General features: G+C 42.7%; 1 long non-coding RNA gene across 1 annotated transcript in view; it reads left to right on the top strand.

Annotated features, from left to right (window-relative positions):
• The first annotated feature begins 19,141 nt into the window (after positions 1-19,141).
• Positions 19,142-20,493, top strand: part of LOC125879392 (uncharacterized) — a 43,475-nt gene continuing 42,123 nt past the window's right edge. The window contains exon 1 of the long non-coding RNA XR_007447862.1: positions 19,142-19,310. This is a non-coding gene — a long non-coding RNA (uncharacterized LOC125879392). The remainder of the gene's footprint in view (positions 19,311-20,493) is intronic.

Here is a 20,493-nt window from a genome sequence, read left to right as displayed (position 1 = left end):
TATGCACAAGATAATCAAGATTATTATAAAATTAGCCTGTTGAATGGAACTACAGTATGGTTAATGGCCCTGACACACCAAGCAGTCGGCTGTAAGTCAGTGTTGGCCATGTGGTGAGCGTCTTTCACCCTAGTTTTTACCATGTGTGCAACACCGTTGGCACAAGTCAGCCCTCGTTGGCTGATTTAGCATGTTAAAAATGCCATTGGAGATGGTGGAGCCTGCCCGGGGATTGGCAGTTCATTTCAGCGCACAAGAAAAGAAGTGAGGAAAGTAAACAAATAGCTAAAGTCAAGAGTAAGATCAATACAAACTTATCATATTAAGTAAGATTATATTTTTAGTCACTGAACTCGCTATTTACTATGCTATTTGTAACTGTTCATGTTATTATTCACTAGGGCTCTGTAAATATCCTTTGTTCTTTGTGTTGTAAATATGCTAACTGGCTAGCTAGCATCTTGAATACATCCTGTCGGTCTTTCGCTTTCCCTTTTTTGGTGACAAATACGAACTACCACTGCTGGTAAAGAGAATTATTTCCTCTCATGCAGGCACAGAAAGTATGTGCTAGTTAGCCATTGGCTATATTGCTTGTGGTGTGTTCATGTGCAACTTTTTGGCCGAGACACATGTGACGCGAGCCGATGAAACAGTCAGCCTTCATTGCCGCTGGTTCTTTGTTTTTAGTTTGGTGTGTTTGGGCTACAGTGTGGATAGCCAACGCAAGCCCAATGGGACCTTGCAGAACCTGACGGGTCGGGCTGGGTTTGGATGACAAATCGAAAATTTTGTTTGGGTTTGGTTGGGGTTCGGCCCACTTGAAATGCTGCTGTGTTGTGCTCTGACCTATTCAAGAGCTGTAATTTGTTATTTACGTGACAATGCCTGAACGCAACACAGGCTCAGCTCCAACTGAGTGTGTGTACAGTGTGGTCCTGCACTGCTGTGCGTGCGGCGTGTTTGACTGTGCGTAACAGTAGCCTTTTGATGGTCATTTATACAATGTCCATGTGTGATCATGGTAAAGGGACAAGCTGTAACCATGATAACAATAACAATGTCAGGTAACAAACGTCAGGCTCGAGTCAGGTTCAGACTCAAAAATCAGAAAGTCTGTCGGGGTTGGGCCGGGCTTAGTTATAACTGCCTTGGACTCGCGTCAGGTTTGGTCAGGAAAATGCAGCCCGAACGGTAACTCATGGACGTGTTACTCAAACTGGACTTCCTGGTTTGAATTTTATCATCTATTTGTCTGCCTGCCCTGAAATAATCTGAAATAAGTCTAAATAAACATAATCATACTCAGCCACTTTCAGCTTTGACACTGTTGGCCTCTTTAAAATTGACCGTGTTCTCATTGTTTCCCCCAGATTTGTTCCTGTGCTCTGGAGGACGGAAACTTTGAGTCGTGACTCAGGTGTGTGGTATCAGCTGTCAGAGGTGAAAGCAGATGGCGGCACTTACTTTGAGTCTATAGGAAGTTCAGAGAGACGTATTGACACAAAGATGAGGTTTTGTCCCGTTCTCACAGCTTATGCTCGGTCTGGGCGACAAACAGCCTCTGACTCACTAAACAGGTTATCAGGAAGCCGTGACCCTCTTATCACACCGCCATGCACACTCTGTAATTAAAAATCTAGAGTTACCCGGCACCTACACCTCAGCGCACTCCTGTGGTCTGAAACTGTGGCTTCAGCGCACTTTAGTTTGGTTGAAGTTGCTCACTGAGGCCTAACTCCTTAATAATGGGTGTCTATACAGAAGACCATGCAGATGGCAGACCCCGAGAAGGAGCAGATGAGGTCCGGTTGATAAACCCAGGGCGGTGAGCGTGTGGGGGAGTGGAAAGTTTTGTCAGTAAGCCCAATCCAGGTCTCTTGGGTTACCACTTAAAGTTGTGCATGGAACAGGAAGGAAAAGGAAAACCTCTGCATGTTTCTCACCAGCCTAAAGATCACAAGCCCAGGGAGGGAGAGGGTGTGACAAAGACGCGTGCAGTCCCTCCGGGGGCTAGAATTTACAGTTAAAGGTGAAGGCTAATGGTGAGGAAAAACAACAATATGGAAAAACGACACAGAATATGAGATGGAAAAGGTAGGAGAGCAGCATTTCACTTCAGTTGAGGGAAGACAATTTAAGTATCATACAAGAATCATGTTCATGAGCACTGCCATTTGGCCTTGAGGTGGCACTTGGTTTTAGGTGACTGATTTCGACTTTTCTTTAGTGGGTTTCTCTTAGGTAACCAGATCTGCAAAAGGTTAGAGGTGAAATATTCTGGATATTGTATAGTATGGAACACAACAAACAACTTTAGTAGAGTGAGGAACCAAACGTTTAGGTGAGTATTAAGGTCGAAATCCTTGTTTTAGGCGTGACTGGGAAGAGTCTTTGTCCTTGGCGGTGACAGGACATTCACAGGCACCTCCTCAACAGGCGCCAGCTGATTTTTATCGCCTCTGAAAACTGACTCCACTTCCCCAACCTCTCTACTCTCTGGAGTTCTGCATAAATTTCTTATTGACACGAATGATAACAGGTCATTCTATATTGGCTTGGTCCAAATCTGCCATCAACAACCTCAGTTATGTCGTTAATTATGCTACTTTAACACTACCATGTTGTTTTTGTGAGGAAAAAAAGTACACTCTTTAAAACTTCAGCCTATTTGACTTATTGAACTGGTGCTTCATTGGCACTTCCAACAGAAGATAGATAGATAGATAGATAGATAGATAGATAGATAGATAGGTGGATGGATGGATGGACGGACGGACGGACGGACGGGTGTTTGGGTGAATGGATGGATGGATGGATGGATGGATAGATAGATAGATAGATATACCGATTGATATTGGGATTGCCCAATGACAGTCTTTTAACAAGTCACGTGACTTGAGTCACCAATTTGAGGACTGTCTACTCATCTTGACGAATTCCAAGAAAAAAACATCACTCGGACTTGAGCCTTTTGACTCGGTACCTTTCACTAATCAAATTTGGGAAGAGAAAGTTAAAGTCATTTTTCCAATATAAGATGAGTTAAATACAAGACATGGCAAAAACATGCTGTGAGAGCAGCATGTCAGCACTTCTTTTTTATGATAAGGTTTAGTCGCACTTGTTCTAACAAACTTGTTTTAACAAATAAATACAATTTTTAAGAAGTATTCATGGATTTTGTAAATTTACTCTCGTTTAAATAACTGTTAAAGAGCACATTATGACTTGCTTAGGGCTCAAAACTCAAAAAAGTGTGGGACTTGGGTCTTGACTGTCTTAACTTGGGACTTGAATTTGGACTTGAGTGCAAAGACTTGAGACTTGCAAAACAATGACTTGGTCCCACATGTGCTAGCCTCTGATCCTACCTGCAGATGCTGATCTAGTTTAGAAATGGATTTAAGGTTTGTATTGTTTCTTATTAATATTCACTATTTGAATAATGGGTCCAATGTTACTAACCTGAGGGACGTTAAATGTTATCCCTTCAGGTTTATTCAAGGCAACATAAACAACATTAATTCACATCTACGATACAGTGATTAAATAAAGGTTATTTATTTGTCATGGCAACCATTTTGTTTTCATAATATGGACTGCTTATGAATATTTATCAGCGGATGGTTAATGTAACCTTTTTACTGTACTTCCTTGGCATCCTGTAGTGTGCTGAGGGAAATCTGGATTCCATCAAGTCCTGTGTAGTGCATTACAGAAAATCCACTCTCCACTGTGTGTGTGTGATTTTTTTTTAAAGACTGAGTTTTATAAAATCAGACCTCCATTACATTCAGTACTAACAGGCTCATATCCATTTGGATGGCTCCAATAGTGTTAATCGGCCGGTGAGAGGCCATTTGATCGTAGGCCGGTAGTCTCATGCCAGTTATTGCCCTGCAGGCTGTAACAGATATGGTGGATCTGTGGGCCTTTCTCCGAACATTGAGGTTTGGCTGATCCACAGGGTGCCAGCGCTGGTGATGCCTGCTTTCACACATTGGGAGAGACTGCAAAAGCAGAGCCAATTACATAATAATGATCTCATCTGTGTATATCCATCCCAAATGACAGCCGTCTATTTCTCTGTTACCATCACCTCGGGAGTCATGGAATGGGTTGGCATTATGATACTGTAAATTGCTTAAATGTGGACACAAGTGTCTCATATGAAGCTGCACAAGGACTCTTTCATGACACCCGTTCGCACTTCTAGTTTTATTCTGAACAACTGAGTAGTATTTATTTTTTCCTTGAAACACATATTAAAACTTATATCTTTCTGTGGAGTCCACATCTGCTTGAACTTTCGTCGTAAAGAGTGATATGTGTATAACTGATGTCTATCTTTGAGGCATACTTCTCTGAAATAGATTAAACATGACTTGCAACTCATGGCGTTTATGAAATACATTTAAGAATAACCCCAAAAGAGCTATGTTAATAATAAAGAAAGTGGTCATGTTTACATTATAATACAGTATTTCTATAACTTTTCATATGAGAACAAGAAGGTTGTTGTACATAGTTTGACTTTTAAACAGAATGACATGCTATCAATGACCTACAAATGGTCTGTGAAATTATGAAACTCTATATTTTTCTGTTATGTTGACTTTCACAGAAGGGGCTTGATCTACAGACGTCTATAATCAAGTGAAATACAGACACAGACTAACGTCTCAGTCCCTGTCTCTGCCAGCTCTCTGAGCCAAGAACAGGGGAAACAAAGCAGGGCACAGAACAACGATGAGGTGCACAAGGCTGAATCAGACAGCAGCCAGATGAAGTTTACTTTACTGATCCCACCATAAAATCCAGAGTTTGATTAGCAAGACAGCCCCGAAGCGGTCACATTAGCCAAAGGAAGCCTAATCATCATCATCATTGCTGGACTCTTCATTTCACCTCCCTGTTGCGCTGGACCTCAGCGCATCGGCCCCATTCCGTTCCTGTTTTTTCATTCAGCCAGCATCACCATACAAGTGATGTAGTGTCCTTCTGAAATCAAAGCCATAAAACATGGCCTTGCCTCCAATGCTCTGCACCACCTCTTTCCTGTTCTCCCTCCACCCCCACCGCCCTAAAGCTGTCAGCCTCGGCTGCTGTTCCCCCGGGGCAAAATCCAGCCTATGAAACCTCACAGCAAGTCACTCAGCCAGACAACTGCAGGCTGGACAGCCCTCGCGGTCTATCATGCTGTCATACGGTTTCTAAAACACTCAGCAACTGATGGCCATTTTACAGTTGTCTCAACAATTATTGCTTATCCTTTGCAAAATGCGAGGAATTGCATATGAAAGAGGACAATACTTTAAAACCAGCAACAGATGTGTGTGCACAGGCTGCCTGGCTGAGACAGGTCAGTGAAGTAGCCACTGCACTTGTGTTGTGATGCCTGGGGAGAGACCTTTGAGACTTTGATATAAACAGTCTTTCTGCCAAGAAAACATGTATGTTAAGTTTGAAAGAAATGTATCAGTTAGCTGATGAAGCATTCTGTGCCTTCAGCTAACCTTGGCATTTGTTTCCATCCTGCATGGTCATGCTTGTTGCCTCTTTCGGCCTCCTTTTAGAAATGTTGCCAATACCAAGATCTCAGTGTTATCACAACCGATAGAAACAATGACCAAAGGCAACTAGGATAAAACCCAAACTGTAAGAAATTGTAGCTTCCTTTAAGGTTAGGTATGGTTAAAGGAACTCCACTCTTCAAATGATAATTTCTATGAACCTTTCTCACCCTGTGATAGGTTGATTTAGTGAAGAAAATTATGTTTTTCTTGAATACCTCCACAATGAACGAAGAATCCAAAAACTGAGATCTTCATTTAACGAATTGAAGTCATAGCGGTCTGCATTAACAACACAAATCTACATCAAAACATCAGTTTACAGACTGTCAGACAACTTGTGAAGTATAATCCAAGTCTCATTTATCCAGCCATGCCCTCAGTGCTTCCCAAACACTTTTGTAATATCAGCACAGGCCCACTACTTATCTTTGAGTGAGACTGTTTGTTTGGAAGTGTTTTAAGTACATGTTTTAGCAAAAATACATTGTTTTGCTGTTGTTAAACATGGACCTTTATGATTTCAATTCATCAAGAATTTTCACACTTTTTGGATTCTTTGTTCACCATAGACGCGTGCGAGATAAACAAAGTTTTGTTCCCAAATTCGGCCTAACACAGAGTATACAAATGATCATTTAGGGGGTGAAGTATTCCTTTAAGATTTAGCAGCTTCAACACTTGGTCATAGGTAAGGTTTCGAGTGTGGTCAAGGTGAAAAAAAAAAAAGAAGAAACATTTATCACAGGTCTGTGAGGTGATGCTAATTCCTGTCTTTCATTTGACAGATGGCCCTTACCATTCAACTTGCTCCCTAAAGGTCTCCCCACTTCCTTCACTGGCACTAAACGTTGGCACTGGATGCCTGATGGGAGGGGCAGAATCATCCAATATCAATGCAATTCCTAACCTGGGAGGTCCATTATCATCACTGCAGCACCAGGACAGGTTGTTGTTCCCTCACACACACAATACCTGAAAACATATTGTTGACAGTGATAATTTCTTTTACACAACCTAAGGAAAGGAAATGCTAACCATTGTTTTTGACATAACTTGGCTCAGTTACACTCCCCTACAGTCAATCAAATTCACTTAAAGCCAACACAGAACAGGCCCCAGTGGCTAATTTCTTCATCTAACCCCCTCCACCAACCTCCCGTCCATTGCCCCAGTAGGCACTTATATTCAATTTGTCAGTCGCTCTCATTAAACATGCAGAATAGAGAGGCCCACCACTCTACATTTCAGTGGCACAGCTAACCAGGTCAGAGTTCATCTGAGGACGGCTTTCAGTATTCCTCCTTGTTTGCAGACGCTATGGTGCAGACTTAGAAAACATAAGGAATTTCTGCTCTGCCAGATGTGTGTCAAAGCCTAAAGCTGCTGGTGTGAATTTTGACCTGATGGAGAATAGATGCTACACACATTTTCCAAACTCTGAAATCTGATCCCAAAGAGAGTTTAATGATGCTTTATTTCTCCACTCGCTGAGAATCTCGGTCTCTAATTAGGTTTAACATCATCAGCCTTGGATTTAAGTGTGCGCCTAGACCCTTTTACTTAGGTAGCCTACCGCTGTTAAGTTTGACATTTAAACACAAGTGTGCCCTTGAAATCATTTCACTCGGAGCAGATTTTGTCTGACGTTTCGCAGTCATTAGAATGCTCACTTTTATTTATTTCATCTCAGTTTTTGCAGCGATGTCTCCCTCTCCTATTTTAACCTTTTCACAACTGCTAATTACATTTTATTATTACCACAAATTCCAAGTATTGACCTCAACTTGCAGGCTTGAATGCTTAAAAGCACAAAGAAGGGCCACTACATACAGAGTTGTGTATGGATGTGGTCATAGCAGCCACTTGTGAAGTTAATATGTCCTGTAAAAACACTGAAAGGGATATTTATTACATCTTTATGCATTAGAGGACTTTATTTTATGAGGATTTTATGCTTCCTTGGGGTAACTATAACCTTTAGCTTTATTTTTAGGGTAGTTTTTATTTGTATTTGCGCAGCTTTTACCACCAACTATCCCTTCTCTTCCCTCAGACATCATGTACCATTATTTGTGTAGCTGCTTTCTTAATTTGTATTATTCAGCTGTACTTTGTGGAATCAGCGCGCAGTGGCAGACAAAGAGACGCTCCCGCTCTGCAGCTTTTACACTACTTTCTCAGCTAATTTTCAGCCTCGCAGGCATCCTCATGCAGAGAGGTTCTGAGCTGTAATGCATGTGCTTGGCAGTCATTTCTCCATTTGCGTCCAGATGTTGCTTGGCTGATGCTCAGCACACTTGTCAAATGAAACCTGGTGACGTTTCAGTGGCAATTATTCTCTTTGTGCTCAAGTGGAACTACACACATGTGAACGCACACAGACACACACAAACACACTCAGGAAGAGATCTGCCAACAGATCTGCATTTGCCAGGAAGTAATTGTTTCCATGTAGCTCTATAAGATGCAAAACTCCACAGCGTTTTCTTTGCTAAACAGTTTAAAAATTGAGTCAAATACAGAATGAATGCTTAAGTTATAGTGTTTACGGCCTGTAGGATGACATTTTCTGAATTTGTATATGTCATACATATTTTATTGAACGACTCTCCTGAGTTGATTCAGCACCTGGCTTTTGGCGAAATGATTTGCCTCCAAATAACCATGTTCACAACTTCATGGTTCATTAGTGAAGTTTGATCTTGTCGGTAGTTTTCTATTTCTTTCAAATATGAAGGAAAGCCAGGATTTCCATCTTACTTTTCTTGGTCCACAGCGTGGAGAGGAGTTGGAGTGAGCGGCAGAGGAAAAGGGTGGAGTGAGAACATGGAGTAGAAGGGGTGGTGTGATGATCGGGAGGGGCGTTTCGGGTCTGACATCCAACTCCTCAGCACACTTACTCAGGCTGGTGATGTTTTCCTCGTGTCGGCCTGGAAGCTGGTCATAAAAATTTCCAGTCACTTTCTGTTTGCTTCATTACTGGGACATTGTGCACAGTGCACACTCAGTTCAGGTGACTACGTGACTGGCACATTATGAGACAATTTGTCTCCCATTTATATCAATGTCACTGGACTGTAGATAATCACTAGTACTCCAGTTTGCATTGGAGATCACATAGACACAAACTAAGCACCTACTTTGCAGTGTCTGACCTCTGATCTCCATTAAAATAAATTGCCTAACATGAATCCCCAATTGAAGCGATCACATTCAAAATATTATCATGACATATTTATGTGTAAATTGTCCATTCGTCTCAACACAGAGGACACATAGAGAGTAAAAATGAGCCCAGTGGTGGTTTATGGCTCCTGGTTTTATAAGACAAGGGTGGGATGGTGGAGGTGAGGGGGAGTCAGTGAGCTTTAACAGGCACTTGGGGTTTGATGGCTGCTGAGGAGCTACTTGAGGAGTTGTGTCATTTTACAGCTGGGGTTATAGAGGCGAGGGGCTAAGTTACATCCAAGACCTCAGCTGTGTTTCAGGCTGCCAGATAGAAATGTGAGTCACACAGATGATGCCGTCCTCCTGTTGTATAGGACAGAGCAGGAGCTGGGCGGTGGATGTAGTCTGCGTGTGAAAACCTAAATAAACCTACCGTGGGTTTCAGAAAGGGAAATACAAACACCTGTCACCTGGGTGTCAAACACCAGCAATCAATTAGACACTCATGGAAATAAGGAAATGGAGATTTTACAAATGTTGGAATTAAGGTTTTTTTTTTGTTCCTGTGTTGGAATTAAGTTTATTGCATATTTTATAATGTTATTTTTCTAGACCTTTGTAATATAAGTGACCTTAAATGTTAAGTGAAATAAACTGGAACTAAAATGGCACTGAGACTCGCTCATTACATCAAAGGTGAAGGTTAAACAAACACTTGACACTTCATATCAGAGGGGCTCAAAGGCCTGATGATAGTCGCACTGAAAACCAACGAGACGCAACACTCTCACTTAGCACTTGTGCTTCTAAGCAGTAAATCTGTTTGTTTGTTCTGAGTACACTGCCCCAGCCTAAAAACAGAGGGGCCCCTGCACTTTTCTTTCTACATAGCCCCTTTCCCACTGGAATTTAAACTTCGACTTCAATTTAAAATACAACACCTGGGTGGACGTGCTAATTTTAGCCCCTTTGCCAGCATGATGTACTGCTGGGCTGGTACAGAACACCAATCTTTCTCCATCCAAGCAGTGCTCGAACATCGTTCAAAATGTAGTTGGCACCAAGTTTTAGAGAAAGACTGAACAAGGTTGAGTTATGAAAAAGAAGGTAACCACCTTAACATTTTTTCGTTGGCCTCCATGCTGCTTTCTACTAACCTGGAAACTACTAACCTCGCAAATTCGAATTTGCACTGCACGGGGATCTGGCCCCAACGAGTAGAGCCCGCTGAATTGCCTATCGGACCAATCAGATCAGTCTGTCTGACAGAGGCGGGCTCTGGGCGGGCGTAACATGATGACGACAGCGCTGCGCCATAGGAGTCGAAAAGTAAACAGCCAAGATGGCAGCTGCTGAAGAACAGCGTCCATTCAATTTAGCTTTGGAAGAAACGCTAAGCCAACTATACTCCTTGAGAGAGGAACAGTAGACTGCCCTAGAAGCCTTCACTTCCAGGAAGGATCTTTTTGCTGTTTTGCCGACGGGATATGGCAAAAGCATAATATATCAGTTAGCCCCACTGTTCAGCAAACAGGGACTTAGTGCAATGAATACGTCACCTTGTTTTTTGCTCTGATTGGCCATTGTGCTATCCAATTGCGTGCGGCGGCATGTAATATGCCTCAGTTAGTGCCGCCCCTTGGGTAGGAAGGGTGTATCGGTGAGACACACTGGTTTACTACCAATGAGAAAGCAATGTATCGCCCCCCCCCCCCCCATTAAAAAAACCTACAGGAGCTTATGTTGTTAGAAAAAGGGCACATGATGGTAGAGGAGCTGCTGGAATGCACTCATCAACCTTCTGAGAGTAGCTAAAGAGCCATTGATTGCTTATCAACTTTAATATTTTATCCGTATTTGGAGTACGTCTTTCTTGACTCACGTTAATGTGCATGTATTAGGACTGCTCAGCAGATAAATTATCACCAGTCTCAGTGCGGAGTAGTTGTCCCAGCTGTAAACCACCAGGAGCTTAGAGCCTAGTTAGAGGTCAGAGGTTAATGTGGTGCTAGAGGCAATACAAGACACTGTCCTAAATATAGCCCTTTATATGTAGTCAGGACTGCCATTTGACCCCAGGGACTCTGGAATAGACATTTAGGGGGTGATTTGTCTCAGTTTGTTGACAGATGACACTGGTGGTAATTTTGTAATTTCAGTGGGAACTGTTATTTTCTTCAGATCTTACAATAGAGTGAGTTGTCACACTTACTGACAGCTGAATACATGAATACTGTATATCTAAACATTTTCTATGCAGTAGAAAATTGGGCTGTAGATAAACGTCTGTCACCCTACTTTTAGCAGTGTGAGCTACACCTTTGGCACTGGTCAGCCATTAACAGCTTTTTAATCAGTCCATCGGTAAGATAAGCAGTTCAGCTCAGTGCGTGAGAAGAGAAACGGAAGTTAGGATAGCAAATAAATACAGTCAAGAGGGCGTGAGTTTAAAATCACACTTGTTTTATTAGGTAGGATTAATTTTCTTAGCCATTAAGCTCTTTAGCAGAAACTGTTTGTGTTAAAGTTTGCCAAGGCATGGTAAACTGCGATTTGCTCCGTTAAAAATGGGTTGCATTGTTAATGAGCTAACTGGCTAACGAACGTTTTGATTACATCCTGTCAGTTTCCCTTTTTATGAATAATGCAGACTTCCACCGACTGCTGTTATAAAGAGTGACTTCATCTCACACAGGGACAGAACATATGTGCTGGTTCGCTGTTGGCTGTAGTCTTTACGGTGTGTTCAAGTGCACCTTTTTGGCTGAGACACAGGTGACATGAGGCAACACAACAGTCAGCCTTCATTGCCACTAATTCTATCGGTCGGTTTGGTGTGTCTGGGCCTTAATAATTAATAGGGGTCCCTTCTGAATACACTACACTGTATGTACATAATAGACTTCTGATATGTCTAGTTGATCTCAAGAGCTTGCACTCGACACTGCAGTTCCTTGGGTCGCCATCAATACACCTGCCAAGTGTGAAGATGGTCAGATAAAGAGCTGATGAGAAAACCAATCAACAAACAGACAGCAGAGACTATACTTAGAGAATACTTATAAGTATTTGTTCACATCAAATACTTCTTTGTCCCTCCAGTGCTACATTCTGAGCATGCTTTGATTGAACAGCAGTGTCTCCTATTTAGGATGCCGTGTATATAAGCAGAGCCAGAAATAGATTCACAGCGAGTCTCCTCCTCTTCGCCTCCGTCAGAAGACTATCCCATAACAGTGATGTCACCAAGTCTTCCTCACACCTAGCCGAAAGCATTCAGCACTGGCTCAGGCTGACCGCAGTCTGGCCAGCTTCCTGTCTGACCATCATGGGCAAACACAGAGAGACGGGCAGCAAACACGGGTGCATCCACCTGTTAACACAGCCAGGTCACAGGGGCCAGAGATTGCAGGAGGAGAGGTGTGTGTGTCTTACAGGGCCACCGCTGAATTGTATTTTACAGCATGGTAGGAAAACCTTCGAAAAAACCCAGCTTGATCTTTTTGTCCTTTGTTCCAGTTTTGGCTCTCACTGCTTTGTGTAATATGTCTTTTACTTCACCATTTAACCCTGAAATACAGTTGTAATGAATGACGGTACCAGCAGTGGACTCTCCAAAGCATGCCCAGACCGGTCACTGCTCAGGGGTTTTATAGCATTTGGCTCAAACTGCGCATTTTTCAGTCTGTCTCCAGTTGTCAGATTCTTTAATTGGGGAAGTCCGACCACCTACGTAAATTTATCTTATGCGTGTGCATGCAGCCGACCGACCATCGTGTTTATGTAGTGGTAATTGGTGGACAGGTGGGATGGAGGCCTGTTGTTTTGCTTAACCTTCTCTGTGGTAATTCAGGACCCGGCTAACTAGACCTTGCTTAACCCCCTGACTTTAGCCCCAATCAACACATGGATATTAGGCACCATGTAACCTCTGCCTTTGTGTATCTGAGAACTGGTTTGTGGTAAAAACCTGTCAAAATATCCCACTCTCATTTCTGTTCGGCGACAGCAACAAGACCTCTACAGTAATTTCCAGAAATCTGTCCAAATTGCTTAAGTCTTAAATTATCTATAATTGGCCCCTGCGTTGGGTTACTGGGGGTAGTAGCCTCCAATCATGTGGGAAGCAGAAAGGGCTGTAGTCACTTCCAGCTGGTTAATGATGGCCAAACGGGTGCTTACCAACATCACGCCAGTTGCCAAAGGTTACCATGGATGAATATTAGCTCCATGTGAGGTTTATTTTACTAACTGGCACAGGCACTTATGTGTGGAAAGCCGCACTCAATGACTATGAATGATTTCACTTCTGGTACAATGCTGACTTGTTTGACTTGTCAGTTTCTCTTGTACGACAGCTTTCCGCGCCATCTAACCTTTGTGAATAAAACCATTTCTTGATTGAGGATCCAGCTTGATTTCTGCGTGGCAATTGAAGGTTCACTAAAGTGGATGTTGTCAATATTTCTTCTTAAGTGAACCCCCACAGCTAGCAGTCTGCCTACGCTATGTCAGTATTATCTTTTTAGTACCTGACTCACCTGTAACCTGAACTCTCTAAATAGCAATGATAACAGGCTTCTCTGCATGGGTCACACTGCATTAGGGGTCAGGGTGAAACAGACTCTGTCTTTGTGCTTTGCCAATGAAGTTTAGGAGCAGGGCTAATCAGGGGGGCGAAAGCGTACACCACTCCAAATCAGCTCCAGCCAGGCCAGCTGAATTTATCTCAAACTTATTAACTTTGCTCAGGGCTCAAATTGAAACCATGCTCGGGTGCTCACGCTCTAGAGGTGCTGAGTGTGAGAAGTGACAGTATGATTTACAGGGGGGAACCGTGCCGCAGATGCTGCAGAGAGAAGGACCAGGAGGGAGAGAGGAGGGTCTGAGGTGAAGCGTTTTCTTCAGAAAGGAAACCCTGTAACTCTGGAGAGTGATTGCACTGTTAGGTTCAAAGTGACAGAAAAACCTACAGGACTGCACAAGTCAGCTCATGATCTGAGCATCACTATCAGCACCATGAGTCTGTATAATTGTTGGAACCAAATTCAACACATTTAAGAAGATGGTTGGATGGGTGAAAAGCAGAATAGCCTCATCGACTGTGAGATAATTGTATGTACCATGTGCCAATACCATTGTCTTGCCTTATTTTGTTGAGCATATATGGTTTAGGTAGCCACAAAGGTTACATTATTTCTGAAATGTCCTGATAATTGATTTGCCCGCAGCTCTGTGGCTGCTTCAAATTGAACTGGAAAATGAAACTGAAATGTTATTAGCACAAGCCTATGGTATTTTACATTGTTTAAATTAGCCCAGCGACTAGCGGACTTTTCCTCCACTCATATGAAGCCAGTAACAACAGTAACATTTAATAAAGGTAACATTGCAAAATTTGACTCCATTACAACTCACAAGGTTCACTGACAAAACACTTGTCTTCTACTGAACACATTTTTCAAACAAATATAACATGCTAACGTTATTAGCACAAGCCTATGGCGTTTTACATTGTATAAATTAGCCCAGCAGCTAGCGGACTTTTCCTCCACTCATAGGAAGCCAGGGACAACAGCAACATTTAATAAAGGTAACAGTACAAAATTTGGCTCCATTACAACTCACAAGGTTCAGTGACAAAACAACTGTCTTACTAAACATGTTTTCCAAACAAATATATCATGCTAACGTTATTAGCATAAGCTTATGGCATTTTAGATTGTATAAATTAGCCTAGCGAATAGCGGAGATTTCCTCTACTCAAATGAAGTCAGGATCTCACACACAAGAATTAAAATGCTATTTTGTGGGAACTTTATTTTCTTTACAATTTATTGTTTCATATCTGTGAAATTAAAGTAAATAAAAGCTTTGTTTCTACTGAGGGAAATGGTTTCAGCTTACAAAAATAGACAGGAAGTCTGTGTCACCACAAAGTGTAGTTTCATTTCTGGGGAGGTGCACTTCAGGCTATGGCATAAGGTATGGCGTAGGCTTGCTCTAACTGTCAACCCAGTCACCAGAAGAAAATATTGGAATTCTGCACACCACTGATACATTACATTTGTACGTTTTATAGCATCATGTCAGTGTTTCTAAAGTGATGTTTTTCTGATGGCATGTGTATGAGCTGACTTTGTCAGGAGGTAGAGAGGATGGTGGAAGGTGTGACACCTAGGTGAGACAGCTGCAGACCACTGTTCAAGACAACTAAACAATTTTTTTCCCCAGTAGCTATTATTTTGCCAAAACTGGCTATTTTTTCACCAAGACAATGTTTCTTTTACAGCCATGATTGTGGCACCTAAACCAGGTATTTTAGGCCCAAACATCATCTCTTTCTAACCATAACCAAGTAGTTTTTGTGCCTTAACAGAACCACATTGTTGTAGAAATGTAAGATGTCAACATATCCATTAAATAAATGTACAAATGTAATACATCCTTGGTTTGCATTTATTCTGGCAATTACATTGTAACTGTTCTTTGTAGGCTCCTAACAGATTTTGACAAATGTCCATGCACAATGGCCTTTAAAACTCAGGGTTACCTCACACAGTATTTTCTCATCTCTCACATAAATTTTAAGGACACATTTTCCGCCCTATGTTCAGTGAGCAACAGAAATATTATTGTTTCTTTTTCCTTTAGCCTTAATATAGACAAAGTGTGTTTGTGTGTTTCTTTCTGAAGTTGCAGATGGCACATTCTCTCAACTGGCACATAAAGTTTCATTGGCTGGCAATACTTTTTTATTGGTCCGGACCCAGGCTTCACAAGAGTCTCAAAACATATAAATCCTCGCTGATCTCCTCCAGTATGCTTTCAATGTCTTCTTATTTTTAGCTTTGTGTCTGACAATGTTTAGGATGAGCCCGCAGATGGCCTTAAAACGCTTATAAACCCTCTCTTGTTGATCTTATACCAGTGGTAGTCAGATAGTGTTTGTGTGTGTGTGCGCATGTGGTTCTGTGGGAGCATGCCTGTGTGCATGCTCATCCCTCCCCTCTTCCTGGGCTTTGTTAGGCCAGGTGTGCCTATTCTCAGTGCAGTGCCCGGGGAGCCGTGAGAACGCAATCGCCGGCCCTTCTCTCCCTCCTCTATCTGATTTATTTCAGCCTCTATGGCATTTTAGCAAACAAAAGTACCGCTCAATATTGATCTGGATCTCTCCCATTTCCCCACTCCGCTCCCTTTGTTTTGCTCAGGTCTAGGGTGGCTGCTTTAAATCAAGCCCTCTTGACGTTTGCTTAATGTCTAATTAGCCATGGGTGGGCATGGCCTTTGATTATAGGAAGTGCCTGGAGGTGGGGCTGCAAAGACGACTGAATTTTGACAAAACACCCCAGACTGATCAATCATTGCCTGACACATTGTTTTGTCCTTAATTTCAGAGTGCTCGGTTTAGGGATATGTCCTCTTGGTCACCTTATTCTGAGTTCAAATGATGCGATTTCCTCTCACCAGCCCATGTGCCACTTTTCCAGGGCCATGATGCGTGTCTCTAGATCCACTTACACTGACTCCAGGGTGTGCTGCAATCGACTCATCAATCTGGGGTGCACTGAGTTGATACAGATTGCTAAACCTCATTATCAGTGTTGCAATTGTTTTTAATTTATCCAATTTTAACAAATATAACCTTCAATAACGAGCACACTGCCTGCCAATATCTGTGTCTGCAAATTTGGAGAAAAAATGTGAGTAGTTTGGTAAACTGTTTTTATAGATACGTGCCTCAAACTTTTTTTTTGTTTTTTAGGTTTTATGGTCTTAAAAGGACCTTCATGGGTTTTGTATCTTTAAGAGGTTTGGATACAGAGCCTTAAAAATAAAGCTTTCTCACTCCAGCCCTACCAGCCTTCAAGGCTTCTCCCTCTATCCTAAACACTGGCCAGATGGCCGGAAAGTTGACTTTATTTAAATCTGGTAATTCCGGCTCTTTTCCAACCCCCCCACAACGCCCTGCTCCCACCACCACCACCACCACTCCTCCGCCTCTCTATCTTCTCTCTGAAGATCACGGCGGTGGTGTGCCAGCGGGTAACAGCCTCAGCTTAGAGTGGACATGTGAGAATGACACAGTGATGACATGCTCCTGCGGAAGGGATTAGAGAGTCTGACGCTCGCAGAGAGAGAAGGGAAAGAAGTGAAACATTGAAAACAACAATTGATTCACTCATGGCAGAGTAATGAAGAGAGATACGTTTTCTGCACAAGAATTGAAATGCACACACTTTGTTCATGATAGCTGAAATTCTATCCAGTGTGAAGAAGTAAACATCTTTGTAACTGTGCAGAACATCTGAAACAGAGGCAAACCCCAGCATCACCTAGCAACCTTTTAAAGCCACTATTAGCTGACTGTGCTACTGTTTGATACACATCATTACTGCACCTGCTTCTTCTTGTCCATTTAAACCGTCACCCCACCTGCAGCCCACACTTGAGTAGGTACCTTTCATCTAGCCATCCTCCTTCGCGCGAGACCCCACACTGACAGAGTAATGTCTCTTATTAAAGCCATCATTAAAATGAGGGTCATGGGTCAGCCAGCAGGCCACAGGACATCAGGCTATCATTAAGGCTAATTGTGAGCTTGTAATCATCCTCTTTCCTCTAAAAAATGCTGTTTAGTATTTCATACCCCACAATCCCTTTTATCTTTACACATTCAGCATCTTTGACAGTGAAAATTGTTGATACAAGAATGCTTGAAGAGATCTGCTACGTAAAGTAGAGCGTCCAAATTTACAACAAAGCCTCTGACATCACTGCTGTGTGCCATGAGACCCTCTTGTGCTCCACGTTTCTCCCAGTTCTTCCTGTGTCACCCTTTCAATACTCCCCACCTTAGCAGGTCTGTCTTTTAAGCGACCCCTTTTCTGAAAAGAGAGAAGCCCACTTCAGTAGTCGTCCACTGTGTGGCCATCTGAGAAGGAAACTGAATATAAATCCCTAACAATAGGCAGGGTGCTGGGGGAATAGGCTGAAACGGCCATTTAGCAGGTGCACCTTCGTGGCCTCCACACAGTTCCCACACATATCACCGAGACCGGTGGCCTGCCCTAGAGAGTACCCCTGAATCACCATCCAAGATCAAGTAGCGATCAATTAATGGGAGAACAAGGCGTCCGCTGGGGGGATGTCCAGTGTCCCACCCTCCCCTGCTTTGACTCATAGAAGTGCCCATTTGCAACTCTATCTGTGTGGCTGCTCCATGTCAATGCGTGAGGGGGCTGGGGGGACGGAGATATTATCGGGGTGACTGTGAGAACCGGCACTGGCATTTTCACTGGGCCGACCTTTGTTTGCGTGAGCGAGGGCCGATTGGCGGCGCTGTGATGAGGTCACCTGGCAAAGCAGCAGGGGGTCCCGTATCTATTATTCACCTGAAACACAGGGATGAGAACTGGGCTCTGCGGCTTTGTGAACGCACGCTAGACAGGTGACTCCATGAAGGTTTTCAAGTCACACTACACAGGAAATAATTAATATTTCCCTCTTACATAACATCAGTTCAACACATGCAGCCTGCTATTTGGACTTGAGGTCGTATTTGACATTCCTTCCCTATCTGTTCAAAAGAAAAACATGTTTGCTCATGGGTGACTGCGAGTGATATGCCAGCATTGATCAGTGAGTGTGACTCTGCTAATTGCATTCTTGTCCATAAGCAAACAGACTTAATCCTGGGCACTGATAAAGTCATGAAGGCAAACCATACCAGGAACACACTGTCTGCTAGGTTAAATTAATGCTGCACTGATATACTTAACAAACGATAACTCATGAGGCTTAATCTGATACACACTGCTGATACAGTGTACCTTACTAAAGTATAGTTTGGGTCCATACCTGTAGGTTTTGCAGTTTGCTCCCAGAACACATGCTGACAAGCTTGTGTCCATATTGTGTGGTTTTGTTTTTTTTTTGTTTTTTTTTTTTTTATAAGGCTGGGAATGTGGTAAAAGGGTATTCATAGCTTTTCCAACTCTAGCAGCTCCCCAGTGGCAGTATAGCCACCTCTGAAAGCCCCAGCAGTGAATAAAGCTGTAAGTTAAAAACAGCCTTATATAACTTCACGCCCTCAAATATCATTGGAACATTTTTTTCTGGTCACCTTTAGGTAACCAGTGAGCCTCATTAATGCGATGATTGATGGCTAAACTGTTCTCTTAAGGATATTTTTTAAAGACAGGGAGTAAAATCACAGTGATTCTACCCATACACAACACTGTCAGATGCTGTGGCTAATTTTATTATCTAAGAGCAACACATATTTCTTGGCATTCACGGCAAAGTGAGGAGCCCATAATTTTGAGTAACCTCCTCACCTAGCTGATCAAATGGCTCCTTTCTTTTCTCCTTTCCCCACAGAGTGACGGACAACTAACCTGCAATTACTGCGACCAGACAACCCCAACAAACTAGCCTGTAATCACCACTATCAACCAAAGCGGGATTGGAGGGGGGGTGAAAGAGTCCTGAGAGGAACCTGGTCTGCCCCCGCCCCCTGTTTGCCCACCACCCCCTGAGACCAAAGGAGGATTGCGAAAGGTATCCTGCATCAGTAAACAAGGGAGGTCTTCAGGTCTTTAGGGGGCTTCCCTCTGTTTTCCATTGAATCAAATTAGGGTAGGAGCTCACACAAGCTCTGCCCATGGCTGTTATGACAGCAAGGTAGATACTCTTTCAAACCACCTGTGACACTGAGCCCAAACACAACCTTTTAACCTGAGGTCACATCCACTGTACCACACAGAAACCATGGCACAAGATCAGCCTCTTTTAAACAGTTTAAACAGTAAATATAATTGAATTTAATCTAATCATAGTTCTGAATACTATCCAAGTGCACTGACCTTTGTTTTTCCCTTGAGATCTAATTTAGTACATGTCAGATATTTTATCTAAGATACATGTTGTGCATTCACAGAACACCACCCAACAGCACACCGCAAGTATTAATCCACAGATAGATCTTTACGGTCATGTGCCTAATATATTTAGCCCTCTGTTTTTCTCTGGGGACCAAACCTGATTTCTTGGTTCATTTAAATTTATAAGAGTCAAAGCAAATGGAAATATACATATATGTACTTTTTTGGAAAGGGCAGTTTTATGGCAACAAAAACAGAATCTGTGGTTTCAACAGTCCAGGTTTGATGCAAACGCCTGTGGAACCTTTTATGCAACCTGGCGTCCAGGAGATTTATAAAAATATTTTGCTTTCCACCCTTTTGAGCCTTTTAGCCCTTGCTAAAGGAAAAGTGCTAGCTCCAAAAAACCACACAGAAGAACAAAAAATCCACAGGGTCAAATGTCCTGAGTGGGCCGTTTGCCAGGTCTGTTCCACAAGCAGGATGCTCACACACAGACTGGCTCCAGCCTCCCAATCCTGCAGAAACATATGAAAACAGAAACAAATCCCACCACGAGGGCCAGCACCAGTGGTCCATGAGAATATAAGAGGCTGTTTTAGTGCAGGAACACCGTAGATCGCCCAAGAAGATTAGCCTCTGTGCTACAGGGCCTCGTGTAAATCTCCTTCTAATTGGCAAGGGAATTTGATTTGACTCATGCACTGTGAGAGGCCAGTGCTCATTATTGCTGCCCAGTTAATGCATAAACAGAGGTCTCAGCAGGTCCCCACTAAGTGGTACCAATGATCAGATAGCAGCCTCTTGGTCTGAGAGGCTGCCTTTACAGAAGTTAATTGTTCTTATTGCAATGATCTCAA

The sequence above is a fragment of the Epinephelus fuscoguttatus genome, linkage group LG19 (assembly GCF_011397635.1).
Source record: "Epinephelus fuscoguttatus linkage group LG19, E.fuscoguttatus.final_Chr_v1".
In the NCBI taxonomy this organism is placed as follows: Eukaryota; Metazoa; Chordata; class Actinopteri; order Perciformes; family Serranidae; genus Epinephelus; species Epinephelus fuscoguttatus.
Note: the sequence above shows the minus strand (reverse complement) of the source record. Positions and strands in the feature narration are given on the sequence as shown.